Source organism: Oncorhynchus tshawytscha, unplaced genomic scaffold (assembly GCF_018296145.1).
Source record: "Oncorhynchus tshawytscha isolate Ot180627B unplaced genomic scaffold, Otsh_v2.0 Un_contig_17380_pilon_pilon, whole genome shotgun sequence".
Classification (NCBI taxonomy): domain Eukaryota; kingdom Metazoa; phylum Chordata; class Actinopteri; order Salmoniformes; family Salmonidae; genus Oncorhynchus; species Oncorhynchus tshawytscha.
Genome location: NW_024607089.1, coordinates 1 through 17,388, shown reverse-complemented (window position 1 = coordinate 17,388; position 17,388 = coordinate 1). Strand labels below are relative to the sequence as shown.

At 41.1% G+C, this 17,388-nt stretch overlaps 1 long non-coding RNA gene and 1 pseudogene across 1 annotated transcript; one reads left to right on the top strand and one right to left on the bottom strand.

Annotated features, from left to right (window-relative positions):
- Nucleotides 1-8,076: 8,076 nt before the first annotated feature.
- LOC121842378 lies at nt 8,077-13,415 on the top strand. The gene is made up of 3 exons (XR_006081086.1): nt 8,077-8,309; nt 13,119-13,286; nt 13,358-13,415. It is a non-coding gene; the product is annotated as an uncharacterized LOC121842378 (long non-coding RNA).
- A 129-nt stretch (nt 13,416-13,544) lies between these two features.
- On the bottom strand, nt 13,545-15,541 carry LOC121842377 (annotated as a pseudogene).
- Nucleotides 15,542-17,388: the final 1,847 nt, after the last annotated feature.

Here is a 17,388-nt window from a genome sequence, read left to right as displayed (position 1 = left end):
CCTTGCCTTTGTTCTGAAAGGGGTATTTTGAGAACAGTCAGCCCTGTAGCTCAGGGCTCACAGCGTAGGAATGAAAGCAGTGTGGATGTACGATTCGATGGAGAGTGGTTACCGGTTGGTCCTGCTTGAATTCACCCTCTTAGACTCAGCTACTCATCCGAAGCATAGATAGATATAATGGTCCTTTGTCTTCAACCTCAGGTTGCATTTTGGGTTTGTTGACTACTCAGACCTTGGCTGTAGCTCAGGTCATTTAGTCGGAATGTAAACTCTTAACTCACATGTTTTATACCCTTGGGTCAGAGGTGGGCATTTCCACCTTAAGGACAATTCTCTACGAGGCAAGGTCTGGATTTTACTCATATCCAATTTAGACAACTTCACATTTCATCTTTACAAAAATATTATCTTTGATCTTGACATTTTCCACACAACATACAATGTATAAACATCAAGCATATACTAGGAAACTCTTAAAGTTAATGTTTGTGTTTTAACGTCGTCCTTTAACTTTTAATAACATAACAAAAACAATCATTTTCATATACCACCTAGTCATTACCACCATTGTGGCTGACGAAACCTATTGTCCCAAAGTCCATTTATTGCATGTTAATGTTCTGAGGCCGGTTCTCCATAGTGAGATGACAAAGGAATTTTGTCTGCTGCCTTAGATTACCTCAACTAACCCATACCCCTGCACATTGACTCTGTACCAGTGCCCGTGCCCTTTTTATATAGCCTCATTATTATTTTAATGTGTTACTATTTTCCTTTTTTTTGTTTTGCTAATTTGTCTTACTTTAAAACTCTGCTATGCTGGAGAATCATTCATAAGTATTTCACAGTAAGGTCTACAACCTGTTGTATTCAGCGAATGTGACAAATACTATTTTATTTTATTTATTTGAACATCAAGAGAACATCCTGTTGGACACTACACAACTTAAAATCCTAACATTGCTGAGCCTCTCATATTAAAACGACCATATTTCCTGATTTTTGTGTGTCGCCAATGTAGCGGTTCTAAACGATGTGATACAGACGGATTCTTCAATGTGATTAGATTTACCTTAGCTGCGAGCTGTAGCTCAACCAGACGCAAACTTTCAGTTAGACATTCACACTTGCCATACAGAGTTGAAATATCTAGCCAACATTTTGACTTGTATAACATTGCTTTTGAACTTCAGAGCTGTAACGACTTGACACTTTGGTTAAAGGCAAGTACAAACGCATACTAATAGTGGTCCTCCCTCCTGCTGGAGTCAACACATTCTGGCTGATGCAAAAAAACTTCATCTCACTGGCTTCTTTGTTGCTGATCACTTTCTCAAACCTTGTCGTTGTACGTCTCACATACTGACCACACCGCTCGCGTCGCTACAACATACAATGACATTCTAGACAATCCTGTGCTTCCAACTTTGTGGCAACAGTTTGGGGAAGGCCCATTCCTGTTTCAGCATGACAATGCCCCCCGTGCACAATCCGAGGTCCATACAGAAATGGTTTGTCGAGATCGGTGTGGAAGAACTTTACTGGCCTTCACAGAATCAATCTTAACCCCAACAATAAATAATTTTGCTAATCCTCAGAGTATGTTTCAGTAAAGACAGATCCAGTATAGTCAGGGGATAAAAGTAGGCTACTACAGATGGAAACTTGCTATGATCTAACCATCATGAAGGGATGTCCATTGCAAAACTGATTGACTGGTGCACTACCCCTTTGATTTGTATGCTAATCCCAGAGTGTGGACGACCTTGGTCGCTGAAGCGTCCAGGGCTTATTCAACTCTTGGTTCAAAACAAATCAAGTTATTGGTCACAGACGCCTGTTTAGCAGATGTTATTGTGAGTGTAGCGAAATGCTTGTTTCTAGCACTAACAGTGCAGTAATATCTAACAATATCTAGCAACTTAACAAAAATACACAAATATAAAGTAAAGGAATTCAGAATATCTAAGTATTTAGGGAGCAATGTCAGAATTGCATAGACTAAGATACAGTAGAATAGGATAGAATACAGTATATACACATGAGATGAGTAATGCAAAATATGTGAACATTAACAAAGTGACTGGAGTACCATTTATTAAAGTGGCCATTGATTTCAAGTCTATGTATGTAGGTAGCAGCCTCTAATGTGCTAGTGATGGCTATTTAACAGTCTGATGGCCTTGAGATAGAAGCTGATTTCAGTGCTTTGATGCACATGTACTGACCCCGCTTTCTGGACGAAAGCGGGGTGAACAGGCAGTGGCTCGGGTGGTTGATGAACCTTGATATTTTTAGCCTTCCTGTGACATCGGGTGCTGCAGGTATCCTAGAGGGCAGGTAGTTTTCCGGCTGTACATATCTTATTTATTATCTATAAAGGAAAATGTATCTTAGATCAACACTGAGATTCTTTGTGTGCATCCCAATGCATCCCGTGACAGACTGTTAGTATGAACGGTAAGCTGTCGAGCACACGCTATATTTAGAGTTCTGGGGTTTGCAGATGAATTCATCTCAGAACATTGCTAAGTCTATTCCCTGGTAGCAGGACAATATGTGGACCGAGTACAATCTAGTCTAGGTATCAAGTAAGACCCAGATGCAGACAACATTGAATTAACAATGGTTTAATAAACCAACAGGGGAAGGCAATAGACAGGTCAAGGCAGGCAGGAATCAGCAAACCAGCGGTGGGGCAATGGTACCAGACGGCAGGCAGGCTCAGGGGCAGGCAAAGTGGTCAAAAGCAGGAGGGCGATAAAAGAGAGACAGGGAAATGCTGGAGCAGAGACACCAAAATGCTGGTTGACTTTACAAACAAGATGAACAGGTATAGATACAGTATAGATACACAGGGGATAATGTAGAAAATGGGTGACACCTGGAGGGGTGGAGACAATCACAAAGACAGGTGAAACAGATCAGGGTCTGACACTAGTGGCACTGACTAAGGTTTATGCTTAGTCTCCTCAGAATGTTGACATTCTATACTACAGCATGACATCCAGGGATACGTCCCAAATGGCACCCTATTCCCTTTAAAGTGCACTACTTTTGACCAGGGCCGATAGTATTTTGTCAAAAGTGCTGTGCTTTAAAGAATGGTCATTTCGGACTCATAGGGCTTACACAACCCAGAACATATTGCCGCAGACCCCCTGATAGGCCTGACAATGTGGATTGAGCAGGCCAGAGCCTCAGCCGTATTCACAAAACGTCTCAGAGTGCTGATATCAGATAAGTTTTCCCTTTAAGATAATAATTGATAAGATCATATGTACAGCCGGGATCTGATCCTAGATCAGCACTCCTACTCTGAGAAACGCTGTGATTAAACAGTGGAGGAATGTGGTCTGAGTCTTAGGAAAATAAATCTGCGTTATGAATTCATGTGAGAGGCTGTGAGCCAGGGCTCTTGACTGTTGTCAAGCTGTGCCACATGTAATGGTGTTAAAGTCTTGAGTAAGAAGATGAATTTACAGGGTTAACTTTGTCAGCCAGTGAAACTGCAGGGCGCCAAATTCAAAACAGCAGATATCCCATAATTAAAATTCCTCAAACATACAAGTATTTTACAGCATTTTAAAGATACCCTTGTTGTAAATCCAGCCACAGTGTCCGATTTCAAAAAGGCTTTACGACAAAGCACAAACGATTATGTTAGGTCAGTGCCAAGTCACAGAAAAACACAGCCATTTTTCCAGCCAAAGAGAGGAGTCACAAAAAGCAGAAGAATAAAATTAATCACTAACCTTCGTCATCAGATGACTCATTGGACTTCATGTTACACACAACATGCATGTTTTGTTCAGTAAAGTTCATATTTATATCCAAAAATCTGAGTTTACATTGGCACGTTATGTTCAGTAGTTTCAAAACATCCGGTGATTTTGCAGAGAGCCACATCAATTTACCGAAATACTCATTGTCAAGTTGTCTAGGTGTTATAATTATTTCAGCTCTGCCCAAACTTGAAAACGGCTTGCTCAACACCTGAAGGATGCAAAGGGACAACTCAATTCCTTTAGTGTTTTATTATGGTTGATGCCACTTGATGAATATGTTGAAACAGTTGATTTGTTGAATAGAGTAGTTGAATGACAGAGGAATAAGTTGATAACCTTAAACAGAGAATAAACATGCATTATTTTACACAATAAACAATGCATGACACAGCAACAAAGCATGGCTTTGAATAAAGTAAACGTTTAAACAATTTAATCTAGCACTTCAAGCAATTACTTCTGCAGTCAGAAAATATCCACAAAAAAGAAGTCACCATTCCTACCAGAGTTAAACATGTAAATTGTGCTAAGCACTGGATGCAACATAATAAATCATTCCAAACATTACATACCAGTTGCGTCTTTAGGGTTGAACAATGAGCTGTTTGTATGTTGAGGACCCAAGCAAAGCTAAGCCCAAACATTTAATACCCAATCTTATCTTCCAGGTGTGCTTGTAAAAGTAGTCCCTCCAGAAATCTGAAATTTTTAGTTCCACCCATGTTTTTGGGTTATCTGCCCTCTTGAGGCCTGGAGTTCATTAAAGGAAGAGCTGCCATTGAGCTCATGTTTTGAGTGTTCTGCTTTTTGATGCAACACTCATAATAAACATTGTTAAAAGATACAACTGTTATGCATGGAATTTTAGATCCACTTCTCCTTAATGCAACCGCTGTGTCAGATTTCAAAAAAACTTTACAGAAAAAGCACACCATGCAATAATCTGGGCACAGCGCTCAAAGACCAAAACAACCCAAACAGATATCCGCCATGTCGGTTTTTTTTCTCATGTTGTGTAGTCAACAGAAGTCAGAAATAGCATTATAAATATTCACTTACCTCTGATTATATTAATCAGAATGCACTCCCAGGAATCCCAGTTCAAAAATAAACGTTTGATTTGTTCGATAAAGTCCATCATTTATATTCAAATACCTCCTTTTTGTTCATGCGTTTAGCCCAGTAATCAAAATTCATGAGGCGCGATCACTAGGTGCAGACGAAAAGTCAACAAGTTCCGTTACAGTCCGTAGAAACATGTCAAATGATGTATATAATCAATCTTTAGGATGTTTTTAACATAAATCTTCAATAATGTTACAACCGGAGAATTCCTTTGCTTTAGAATTGCAATGGACCGCAAGCTAACTCAGCTCATGCTCATGTCAGCTCATACCACTCTCATTCACCCCCACTTCACAGTAGAAGCCTCAAACAAGGTTCTAACGACTGTTGACATCTAGTGGAAGCCTTAGGAAGTGCAATATGACCCCATAGACACTGCACATTCAATAGGCAAAGAGTTTGAAAAACTACAAACCTCAGATTTCCCACTTCCTGGTTGGATTTTGCCTCAGGTTTTTGCCTCAGGTTTTTGCCTCATGCCTCAGGTTTCAGGTTTTTGCCTCAGCTCAGGTTTTTGCCTCAGGTTTTGCCTCAGGTTTTTGCCTCAGGTTTTTGCCTCAGGTTTTTGCCTCAGGTTTTTGCCTCAGGTTTTTGCCTCAGGTTTTTGCCTGTTTTCTATCCACATCTATTAATTATATGCATACTCTAGCTTTTATGGCTGAGTAGCAGGCAGTTTAATTGGGCATGTTTTTCATCCAAAATTCCCAATGTTGCCCACAACCCTAGAGAAGTTAAGGTGTTAAAGTCCTGATTAAGAATTGTGTTAAACGCTCCACAACAAAGCTTTCTTAGTATCCAACATCTTTTCTCTGCCCTTAACCTTGTTCTGAACACCTCCAAAACAAAGGTCATGTGGTTTGGTGAGAAGATTGCCCCTCACCCCAGAAGTGTGATTACTACCTCTGTATCAGGTTTGAAGGTAAGACCCAGATGCAGGAAACGTTAAATTAACAATGGTTTAATAATCCAACAGGGGCAGGCAATAGACAGGTCAAGGCAGGCAGGGGTCAGTAAACCAGAGGTGGGACAAAGGTACAGGACGGCAGGCTCAGGGTCAGGGAAGGCAGAGGTTCATAACCGGATCAGAGTCCGACAGGTACTGGATGGCAGGCAGGCAGGCTCAGGACAGGCAGAGGTTCACAACCAGTTCAGAGTCCAACAGGTACTGGATGGCAGGTAGGCTCAGGGTCAGGGCAGACAGAAATGCCAGAACTGGAAAAGCTAGAAACAAAAAACTAGAGAGCAGGGAAAAACAAGAAACACGCTGGGACGACCTGACAATTCAAAACGAACTGGCAACAGAAAAACAGAAAACGCAGGTATAAATACACAGGAGATAATTGGGAAAATGGGAGACATTGAGCTTGACCTTGACGTAAACAAAGTATGCCATAACATGCTATCACAAAATAAAATGGCTTTGAATGTTTGACTAATCTAGAACATTGTTTTCCAAAGAGGTAGTCTTTCATGACTGCCTATTACCTAAGTGATATGACTGCCTATTACCTAAGTGATATGACTGCCTATTACCAAAGTGATATGACTGCCTATTACCTAAGTGATATGACTGCCTATTACCTAAGTGATATGAATGCCTATTACCTAAGTGATATGAATGCCTATTACCTAAGTGATATGAATGCCTATTACCTAAGTGATATGACTGCCTATTACCTAAGTGATATTACTGCCTATTATTAATACTTTCTGAAGGCAGGAGGTCATTAAGGAGGTCATTAAGAGGACTGCTAAAAGGAAGAGCACAGAAAACAATACATACAATGCATCAATCATCCATCAAATGCATTAATCAAACACACAAACATTCATCAAACATATCTATCGTCCATCAAACGCATCAATCATGCTGTTTTTGTCCGTGCCATCTACTATATTCTCTCTTAAATCATTCTAGATTCTGTGTTATCTGATTAAATGGAGTGTGACTTTGACCTTGTCTTATTCTCGGCCACCTCTCCCCTACATTAATCCAACAAGTGGAGTATGGTGGTGAACAGTGTGTAGGCTATCATGGAGCAGTCTACAGTAATTTATGACAGTATGAGTATTTCTGAGTATGTATGAGTATGTATGAGTACTATTAGAATGGAACATTTTACTCACTCCCAGCCCAATTAGGCTGATTCTCTTCCCTGTAAAACGTCCCTCTATCACGATTACTCTCCAGCGCTCCATGTAACTGGTCTACTAACCACCATTCCTTGCAAACATCATTACGGACAACTGGACTTCATCATTATGCACACCTGCTCCCCATCATTACGCACACCTATTCCTCATCATTACGCACACTTGTTCTCCATCACTACGCACACCTGTTCCCCATCATTACGCACACCTGTACATGTTTGTTTTAACATCTCTGGTTAACTGACAATGTCATAACTTCAGATGTCCCTGATGTTCAATTTCCACCACACACATTTTTCATGATTAGCACAATATAATTACTTAATCAGGGTGAAAGAAACCCCACTGGTGTTCCCAGCCAGATCTTCACTGTTGGACCACCATGGAGAAATCAACCATAAGTTTGTGACGCTAGAATTGAGGTGGAAATTCACCACTAAGGACTCAGAAACTCAAAGTAAATGAAGCCATCTTTCTTTGTTTAAAATAATTTGAGCAAGTTCTCATACATTAACTTCCAGAGCATATTCTGGGCATTCTGACAATTGGTCTGAGGGTGAGGTTATGACTGTGTCCCTTTGTGTATTTACCCAGTCACCTGCACAAACCATGATAAACAGAACATATATAATATGTTTTGATGAAAACTCAGAAAAAAGGATCTCCCCATAAGATAACCATTTTTGGTTCCAAATATATCTCTTTGTGGTTTCAGGTTGAACTCTTTTGGGTTCCTTGCAGAACTAATTGGAACTCAAAAGGGTTCTTCAGAGGGTTCTCCTATGGGGACAGTCAAAGAACCATTTTAGGTTCTAGATATCACCTTTCTTCTTATAGTATATAGTGTATAGTATGAGTAGAGAAAGGTGTTGTTACAAATGATATTCTTTTGGCAAGTGACTGGAAACCCCCAAAATATGTGGCAGCAAGAAGAGGAGGTCTTGCCAAGAGTGGTTTAAACTGTTGATACACGTTGGTCATGATTATATAATGTCTTCATCAAAGTGAAAGATTTTGTGTAAATTCTACAGAAAACTACTGACGCATATCATTGTATTTGCTTGAGGGGAGTTTTGCTGCTATATAAGAGAGTGATTCTCTACTCCAGAGACACGTATTCAGCTGTTGCATCTTTTGGTGTTAAACAATTGAACTTCACTCGGAATCTCAGAACCAATCAGTTTTCTTCCATCAAGATCTTCTATAGTCATCCTTAACACTGAGGCCTGCATATCATTGTATGTAAGTACACAATGTCCCTGAATAATTATTATACTAATAATTATACTTGCTATATGAGGAATATTTGAGAGCTACATTTTTATTTTAACCAACTAATTAACAAAACACTTCAGGTGACAAATGCTTCCTATATTCTGAAACAGTTGCTACATCAGTTAAAAAGTCTAGTTAAACAAGCATGGTGTGGGTTTGTTGTCCCCCACAAGGAAATTGGGGAGGGGATTACAGATCATTCTCTGTCTGTCTGTTCGTATGTCTCTTTGTACGTTAGTAAAGCAAGATATCTCTGAGAGCACTGGGCTGATTGTGACAAAACTTAGGTGAATGATCCTTATTGCCATAGAGATCCATCATTTACAAAATTACACTGATTGGTCCAAGGCGGGAGCTATAGCAATTAACTGCAATTTGTTAGTCACACGCAATATCTAAATTGTCCCATATCAAATCAAATGTTATTTGTCAGATGCGCCGATACAACAGGTGTAGTAGACCTTACAGTGAAATTCTTACATAACCAACAATGCAGTTGTAAGAAAATATGTTTTTAAAAAAGTAAGAGATAAGAATAACAAATAATAGCAGCAACATAATGTAAAAACAAACAAAACAGCATGGTGTTTTGAAAGCCGATAAGACGGCAGCCCTCCCCTCCGGGGCCATCGTGAAATAAATAGGGGGGTATTGCATCATTCGTGGGGGACAACATGTTTACTGTTGCCTTGTTTTCACGTGGTTGACTTTGGCCTCCTATTATACTGTTTTGAATTCAAAAGTATGATGTTAGTATGATGTTTAATGTGAGGTGAGTAGACTGTTGAGTGTAGTGCTTTACATCAAGCTGTCTCTTAACCTTGAATACACTGATTGACACATCTAGCGTTGAGTTCTGAAATGTTCAAAGTAGGTGACTGTTGCTATCCCGGGCAAATAACAGGCTTTGTTCAGTCACTTAACCAACTTTATTTTCCATAATGTATATTGAATGCATAAACAGGCATGTTTCCAACAAACAAACATTTATCTGTCTCTAACATCTGCTCCTCTGTTGTCAGAGATAGACCCTGCCGCAGCTGAACAGGAGGGGTGGGACTCAACTCTCTCACTTGCAGACATAACTGTTAATGAATCCCAAATAATGAAGTTGATGTAATTCATCACATATATTTATCTGTTTAAATCGAAATATTTGTGCACATTAGGTACATCTCTAGTAGGGACACGATTGGCTGGAACGATTTTTCAGAGTGATTGCAGAGCGAGGGGCAGTGTAATACGGTCTGTGTGTAGCTGGTGTAGTGGAGTATTGCGCAGGACAGCAGATATGAGTAAATTAAGGTACTTTACTCAAAATATACAAATGCGATACAATAAAGAGAGCTCACATTAACGGACCTTACTACATACAAACAATTACCCAAAAACAGACTACTGGGAACGGAGGGTTAAATAATGAACAAATAATCGGGGGATTGAAACCCAATGTTTAATTTAAATTTACCTTTATTTTACTAGGCAAGTTGGTTAAGAACAAATTCTTATTTTCAATGATGGCCTAGGAACAGTGGGTTAACTGCCTGTTCAGGGGCAGAACGACAGATTTGTACCTTGTCAGCTCGGGGATTCAAACTTGCAACCTTTCGGTTTCTAGTCCAACGCTCTAACCACTAGGCTACCCTGCCAATGTGTAAGACAAAGACAAAACAAATGGAAAATGAAAAGTGGACCAGCGATGGCTTGAAGGCCGGTGCTGGATCTTCTCTCAGAATATTTTACATACTGATAGCTGACAACGCGTGATGACAATTTCACCAAATGTTTAAAAAAAATCTTACCTAATGCAGCTTTAACATGAAAGCTTACTTAAATTAGATAATCTATTTCCATCTTTGAATCTGAGGCCGGCATTAGCGTTGTATGTTAGTAAAATCAAATCTTAAACTACTCATCTTGCTAAGTGTAAAAAAAGAATGTTGAACAATGTTATTACTAATTAACTGCACATTTCATGGAACAAGCGGTTCCTAAATGATGTTGACTTACTGGTCATTATTTGCAGTTGATCGGTATATATGACATGGTGTTTTGTATTCACATTGTTCACCTGTTATTGTTTTCACATGGTGGACGTTGGCATGCCCTGCTGATACTGTGTAATATGTGTCAGGTGAGTGACTAAACACAGGTTTCTCTAGCTAGCTCTGCTGATACTGTGTAATATGTGTTCAGGTGAGTGACTAAACACAGGTTTCTCTAGCTAGCTCTGCTGATCCTGTGTAATATGTGTTCTGGTGAGTGACTAAACATAGGTTTCTCTAGCTAGCTCTGCTGATACTGTGAATATGTGTTCAGGTGTGACTAAACACAGGTTTCTCTATGTCTGTGATCCTGTGTAATATGTGTTCAGGTGAGTGACTAAACACAGGTTTCTCTAACTAGCTCTGCTGATCCTGTGTAATATGTGTTCAGGTGAGTGACTAAACACAGGTTTCTAGCTAGCTCTGCTGATCCTGTGTAATATCTGTTCAGGTGAGTGACTAAACACAGGTTTCTCTAGCTAGCTCTGCTGATCCTGGGTAATGTGTGTTCAGGTGAGTGACTAAGCACAGGTTTCTCTAGTTAGCTCTGCTGATCCTGTGTAATATGTGTTCAGGTGAGTGACTAAACACAGGTTTCTCTAGCTAGCTCTGCTGATCCTGTGTAATATGTGTTCAGGTCAGTGACTAAACACAGGTTTCTCTAGCTAGCTCTGCTGATACTGTGTAATATGTGTTCAGGTGAGTGACTAAATACAGGTTTCTCTGTCTAACTCTGCTGATCCTGTGTAATATGTGTTCAGGTGAATGACTAAACACAGCATTCTCTAGCTAACTCTGCTGATCCTGTGTAATATGTGTTCAGGTCAGTGACTAAACACAGGTTTCTCTAGCTAGCTCTGCTGATCCTGGGTAATGTGTTCAGGTTAGTGACTAAACACAGGTTTCTCTAGCTATTCATATTTATTGTTGCGTGTTCATGTTGTTTTTATACTATATTATCACTGGGATTCATTTTACTCAGATATGCAGATGTGCTATGACAGTATGATGTTTAGTTGTTCCTATATAGTAGACTGTTGAGTCTAGTGCTTTATTCCAACCTTTCCTTTTCACTGCCAGCACCCGCCCGCCCGACTAGCATCACTACTCTGGACTGTTCTGACCTACAATATGTGGACATCTACAAATACCTAGTTGTCTGGCAAGACTCTAAAGTCTCCTTTCAGACTCACATACATATCAAACATCTCCAATCCAAAATCAAATCTAGAATCAGCATTCTATTTTGCAACAAAGCCTCCTTCACTCACGCCGCCAAACTTACCCTCGTAAAACTGACTATCCTACCGATCCTCGACTTCGGCGATGTCATCTACAAAATAGCTTCCAATACTCTACTCAGCAAGCTGGATGCAGTCTATCACAGTGCCATCGATTTTGTCACCAAAGCCCCTATACCACCCACCACTGCGACTTGCATGCTCTAGTCTGCTGGCCCTCGCTACATATTCGTCGCCAGACCCGCTGGCTCCAGGTCATCTATAAGTCTATCCTAGGTAAAGCGCCACCTTATCTCAGCTCACTGGTCACGATAACAACACCCACCAGTAGCACGCGCTTCAGCAGGTATATCTCACTGGTCATCCCCAAAGCCAACACCTCTTTTGGCCGCCTTTCCTTCCAGTTCTCTGCTGCCAGTGACTGGAATGAATTGCAAAAATCGCTGGAGATGGAGACTCATATGTCGCTAACTAGCTTTAAATATCAGCTATCTGGACAACTAACTGATCGCTGCAACTGTACATAGTCCACCCAATCAACCTACCTCATCCCCATATTGTTTTTATTTACTTTTCTGCTCTTTTGCCCACCAGTATCACTACTTGCACATCATCATCTGCTCATCAATCACTCCAGTGTTAATCTGCTAAATTGTAATTATTTCGCTACTATGGGGTTTTTATTGCCTTACCTCCTCACGCCATTTGCACACACTATGTATAGACTCTTTTTTTCTGTTATGTTTTTGACTTTAAGCTTGTTTATTCCATGTGTAACTCTGTGTTGTTGTTCATGTCGCACTGCTTTGCTTTATCTTGGTCAGGTTGAAGCTGTAAATGAGAACTTGCTCTCAACTAGCTTTCCTGGTTAAATAAAGGTGAAATAAATCAAATAAAAAAAGAGCATGCACAACCTTGTGATCATAGATATTCCTATTTAGGGTCATAAAGCACATAGTTCAAGAATAGAGCAATTCAGATCATGACTACACTACCAATGATGCAGCTGTTGCATTGCTAGCACAATACAGAGTAGCATCTCACATCATACCCTCTCCCCTAACCCTAGCACACTACAGTATCATCACATTTAGGTAAAAGAAAATACTTTACTTTTCTGAAAACATTTGAAATCGAGGTAAAGTTTGTATCTACATTCAATAATGAAGTTTGAATGATTCAGGTTTTAGGTGTTACTTGACTAAATCTGAGTATAAGATTTAATTGGACAGACACTTTATAAGGTTGACAGACCCTGTTCTATATTAGACAGTGTCATAATAAATTAATACATACCTGTGAATACTGCTGCCTGTCTTAAAGAATATTGTTCTACGTTATAATATATGAATGCATACCTGTGAATACTGCTGCCTGTCTTAAAGAATATTGCCCTATAATATCATATATTAGTACATACCTGTGAATAGTTCAGCCTGTCATAAAGAATATTGTTATATATTAATTCACTTCAATCTTTATTATTTCAGATATTTCAAAGCAGCGACTTTGTTTGGGGACGTGAGTTTCAGCACCAAAAACAACCTCATATTCTGATGTAGCATCTAACATTCATACACACCAATACGTTTATATACATCATTACACATAAGTCACCAAGTCGATCAGGAAGATACAGCAGGAGTTAGAGTGGGGAGGTGCTGGGAGTAGGACTCCAGGGACTCCATGGTGTTGATCAGGAAGAAACAGCAGGAGGTAGAGTGGGGAGGTGCTGGGAGTAGGAGAGGGACTCCATGGTAACTCTGAGGTTCCCAGCTGAGGAGGAAGGAATGAGTGTGATAGATTCCAGGTGAATAAAGATGGAAAGATCAGAGGAGGGTGGAGGACAAGGAGGAGTCAGGAGCAATTTAAGAACGCGTCATTCTCAGTGACCTGAGGATTGTGGAGCGATTTGGTCACCCTAGACAAATCAAATCAAATCAAATCAAATCTTATTTGTCACATACACATGGTTAGCAGATGTTAATGCGAGTGTAGCGAAATGCTTGTGCTTCTAGTTCCGACAATGCAGTAATAACGAGCAAGTAATCTAACTAACAATTCCAAAAAAACTACTGTCTTATACACAGTGTAAGGGGATAAAGAATATGTACATAAGGATATATGAATGAGTGATGGTACAGAGCAGCATAGGCAAGATACAGTAGATGATATCGAGTACAGTATATACATATGAGATAAGTATGTAAACCAAGTGGCATAGTTAAAGTGGCTAGTGATACATGTATTACATAAGGATGCAGTCGATGATATAGAGTACAGTATCAACGTATGCATATGAGATGAACAATGTAGGGTAAGTAACATTATATAAGGTAGCATTGTTTAAAGTGGCTAGTGATATATTTACATCATTTCCCATGATTAAAGTGGCTGGAGTAGAGTCAGTGTCATTGACAGTGTGTTGGCAGTAGCCACTCAATGTTAGTGGTGGCTGTTTAACAGTCTGATGGCCTTGAGATAGAAGCTGTTTTTCAGTCTCTCGGTCCCAGCTTTGATGCACCTGTACTGACCTCGCCTTCTGGATGACAGCGGGGTGAACAGGCAGTGGCTCGGGTGGTTGATGTCCTTGATGATCTTTATGGCCTTCCTGTAGCATCGGGTGGTGTAGGTGTCCTGGAGGGCAGGTAGTTTGCCCCCGGTGATGCGTTGTGCAGACCTCACTACCCTCTGGAGAGCCTTACGGTTGAGGGCGGTGCAGTTGCCATACCAGGCGGTGATACAGCCCGCCAGGATGCTCTCGATTGTGCATCTGTAGAAGTTTGTGAGTGCTTTTGGTGACAAGCCGAAATTTCTTCAGCCTCCTGAGGTTGAAGAGGCGCTGGCGACTTCCTCACGATGCTGTCTGTGTGAGTGGACCAATTCAGTTTGTCTGTGATGTGTATGCCGAGGAACTTAAAACTTGCTACCCTCTCCACTACTGTTCCATCGATGTGGATGGGGGTGTTCCCTCTGCTGTTTCCTGAAGTCCACAATCATCTCCTTAGTTTTGTTGACGTTGAGTGTGAGGTTATTTTCCTGACACCACACTCCGAGGGCCCTCACCTCCTCCCTGTAGGCCGTCTCGTCGTTGTTGGTAATCAAGCCTACCACTGTTGTGTCGTCCGCAAACTTGATGATTGAGTTGGAGGCGTGCATGGCCACGCAGTCGTGGGTGAACAGGGAGTACAGGAGAGGGCTCAGAACGCACCCTTGTGGGGCCCCAGTGTTGAGGATCAGCGGGGAGGAGATGTTGTTGCCTACCCTCACCACCTGGGGGCGGCCCGTCAGGAAGTCCAGTACCCAGTTGCACAGGGGCGGGACAATCGAGACCCAGGGTCTCGAGCTTGATGACGAGCTTGGAGGGTACTATGGTGTTGAATGCCGAGCTGTAGTCGATGAACAGCATTCTCACATAGGTATTCCTCTTGTTCAGATGGGGGGAGGGACAGGGTGGAGATTCCATGAAGACATCTGATGGTGTTGATGAAGAGGAAGCCCATGCAGTCGATGTCTGAGCCAGACCTGCCCTACAGTCCCAGGCAGATTCCAGACTCGACATCTATGGTGTACTCAGTCTTCAGTGGCCAGCTGGTAATTTTTCAAAGAACTGACGGTTCTGACTCGTCGTGAACTTGATGGCACCCAGACGTGTGCCGACACCGTTACCCCACAGAGACAGCTTGGTGATGCACTCACCGAGTTTGAACTCAAACTCATTGAAAGTGTGTGAATTTCCAAAGGTCGCAACACGCCTGTCCACTAGCTCCGCCCGCACAGCTTTGACCCGCCAGCCTTCCACCGCCACTCCGATCCTCTTGAGGGTTGCACCGTTGTCCATGCCATGGAATTCAAATGAACTGCCTCCTCCACCACCAATCAACTGCAGTCTGGTTGCCATGTTAAGTGTGTGTGTACGTCACGTAACCTGAAATACAAATTTGTACAGATAAATTTAAGAAACCTCCAACTGAAACTAAGTGTGTGTGTACAAATTTGTATTCAGACACCTCCACTCAAACTCAGATCTGATTCAGACATTCAAATCACCAACAGGAAATTAAAGAACAAGATAAAAGGATCAAACAATAACTAAGGGATATAATGATTCATGGTAGGAACTAGAGATCGAGCAACACATCAGTCTAAGGCAGGGCTCTTCAACGCTGTTCCTGGAGAGCTACCCTCCTGTTGGTTTTCACTCCAGCCCCAGTTGTAACTAACCTGATTATACCATCTACTGCATCTTGCCTATGCCGTTCAGCCATCGCTCATCCATATATCATCCATATATATTTTTATGTACATATTCATAAGTACATATATGTACTTATTCATTCCATTTACACTTGTGTGTGTATCAGGTAGGTGTTGTGAAATTGTTAGATTAATTGTTAGATATTACTGCATGGTCGGAACTAGAATCACAAGCAATAACAAGTACCCGCTACACTCGCATTAACATCTGCTAACCATGTTTATGTGACAAATAAAATTTGATTTGATTGGATTAGAATCAGGTGGACTAGATTGGGATTGGAATGAAAAAAATAGAGGACGGTAGCTCTGGTCTAGGGCGACCAAATCGCTCCACAATCCTCAGGTCACTGAGAATGAAGCATTCTTGAATTGCTCCTAACTCCTCCTTGTCCTCCACCCTCCTCTGATCTTTCCATCTTTATTCGCCTGGAATCTGTCACACCCATTCCTTCCTCCACAGCTAGGAACCTCAGTCACCATGGAGTCCCTTTCCCACTCCCAGGACCTCCCCACTCCACCTCCTGCTGTTTCTTCCTGATCAACACCATGGAGTCCCTCTCCTACTCCCAGCACCTCCCCACCCACCTCTACATCCCATGGAGTCTCTTTCCCAGCACCTCCTGATCAACACCATGGAGTCCCTCTCCTACTCCCAGCACCTCTCACTGCTGTTTCTTCCTGATCAACACCATGGAGTCCCTCTCCACTCCCAGCACCTCCCACTCTACATCCTGCTGTTTCTTCCTGATCAACACCATGGAGTCCCTCTCCTACTCCCAGCACCTCTCACTCTACCTCCTGCTGTTTCTTCCTGATCAACACCATGGAGTCCCTCTCCTACTCCCAGCACCTCCCACTCTACCTCCTGCTGTTTCTTCCTGATCAACTTGGTGACTTATGTGTAATGAAACATATTGTTGTGTATGAATGTTACAGATGCTACATTAGAATATGATAACCTTCCCTTTAATGATGAGTATGAATGTAATAGATGCTACATCAGAATATGAGGTTGTTTATGGTGCTAAAACTAATCTCTCCAAACAAAGTTGCTGCTTTGAAATATCTGAAAGAATAAAGATTGAAATGAATTAATATATAACAATATTCTTTAAGACAGGCTGCACTATTCACAGGTATGTACTAATATATTATAATATAGTCTAATATTCTTTCAGACAGGCTTTAGTATTTACAGGTATGTATTAATATATTATGACACTGTCTAATATAGAACAGGGTCTGTTAACTTTATCAAGTGTCCAATTAAAACTAACACTCAGATTTAGTCAAGTAACACCTAAAACCTGAATCATTCAAACTTCATTATTGAATGTAGATACAAGGGTTTTATTTTACTTACATGAGATGCTACTCTGTACTGTGCAAGCAATGCAACAGCTGCATCATTGGTAGTGTAGTCATGATTTGTATTGCCCTATTCTTGAACTATGTGCTTTAAGACCCTAAATATGAATATCTATGATCACAATGTTGTGC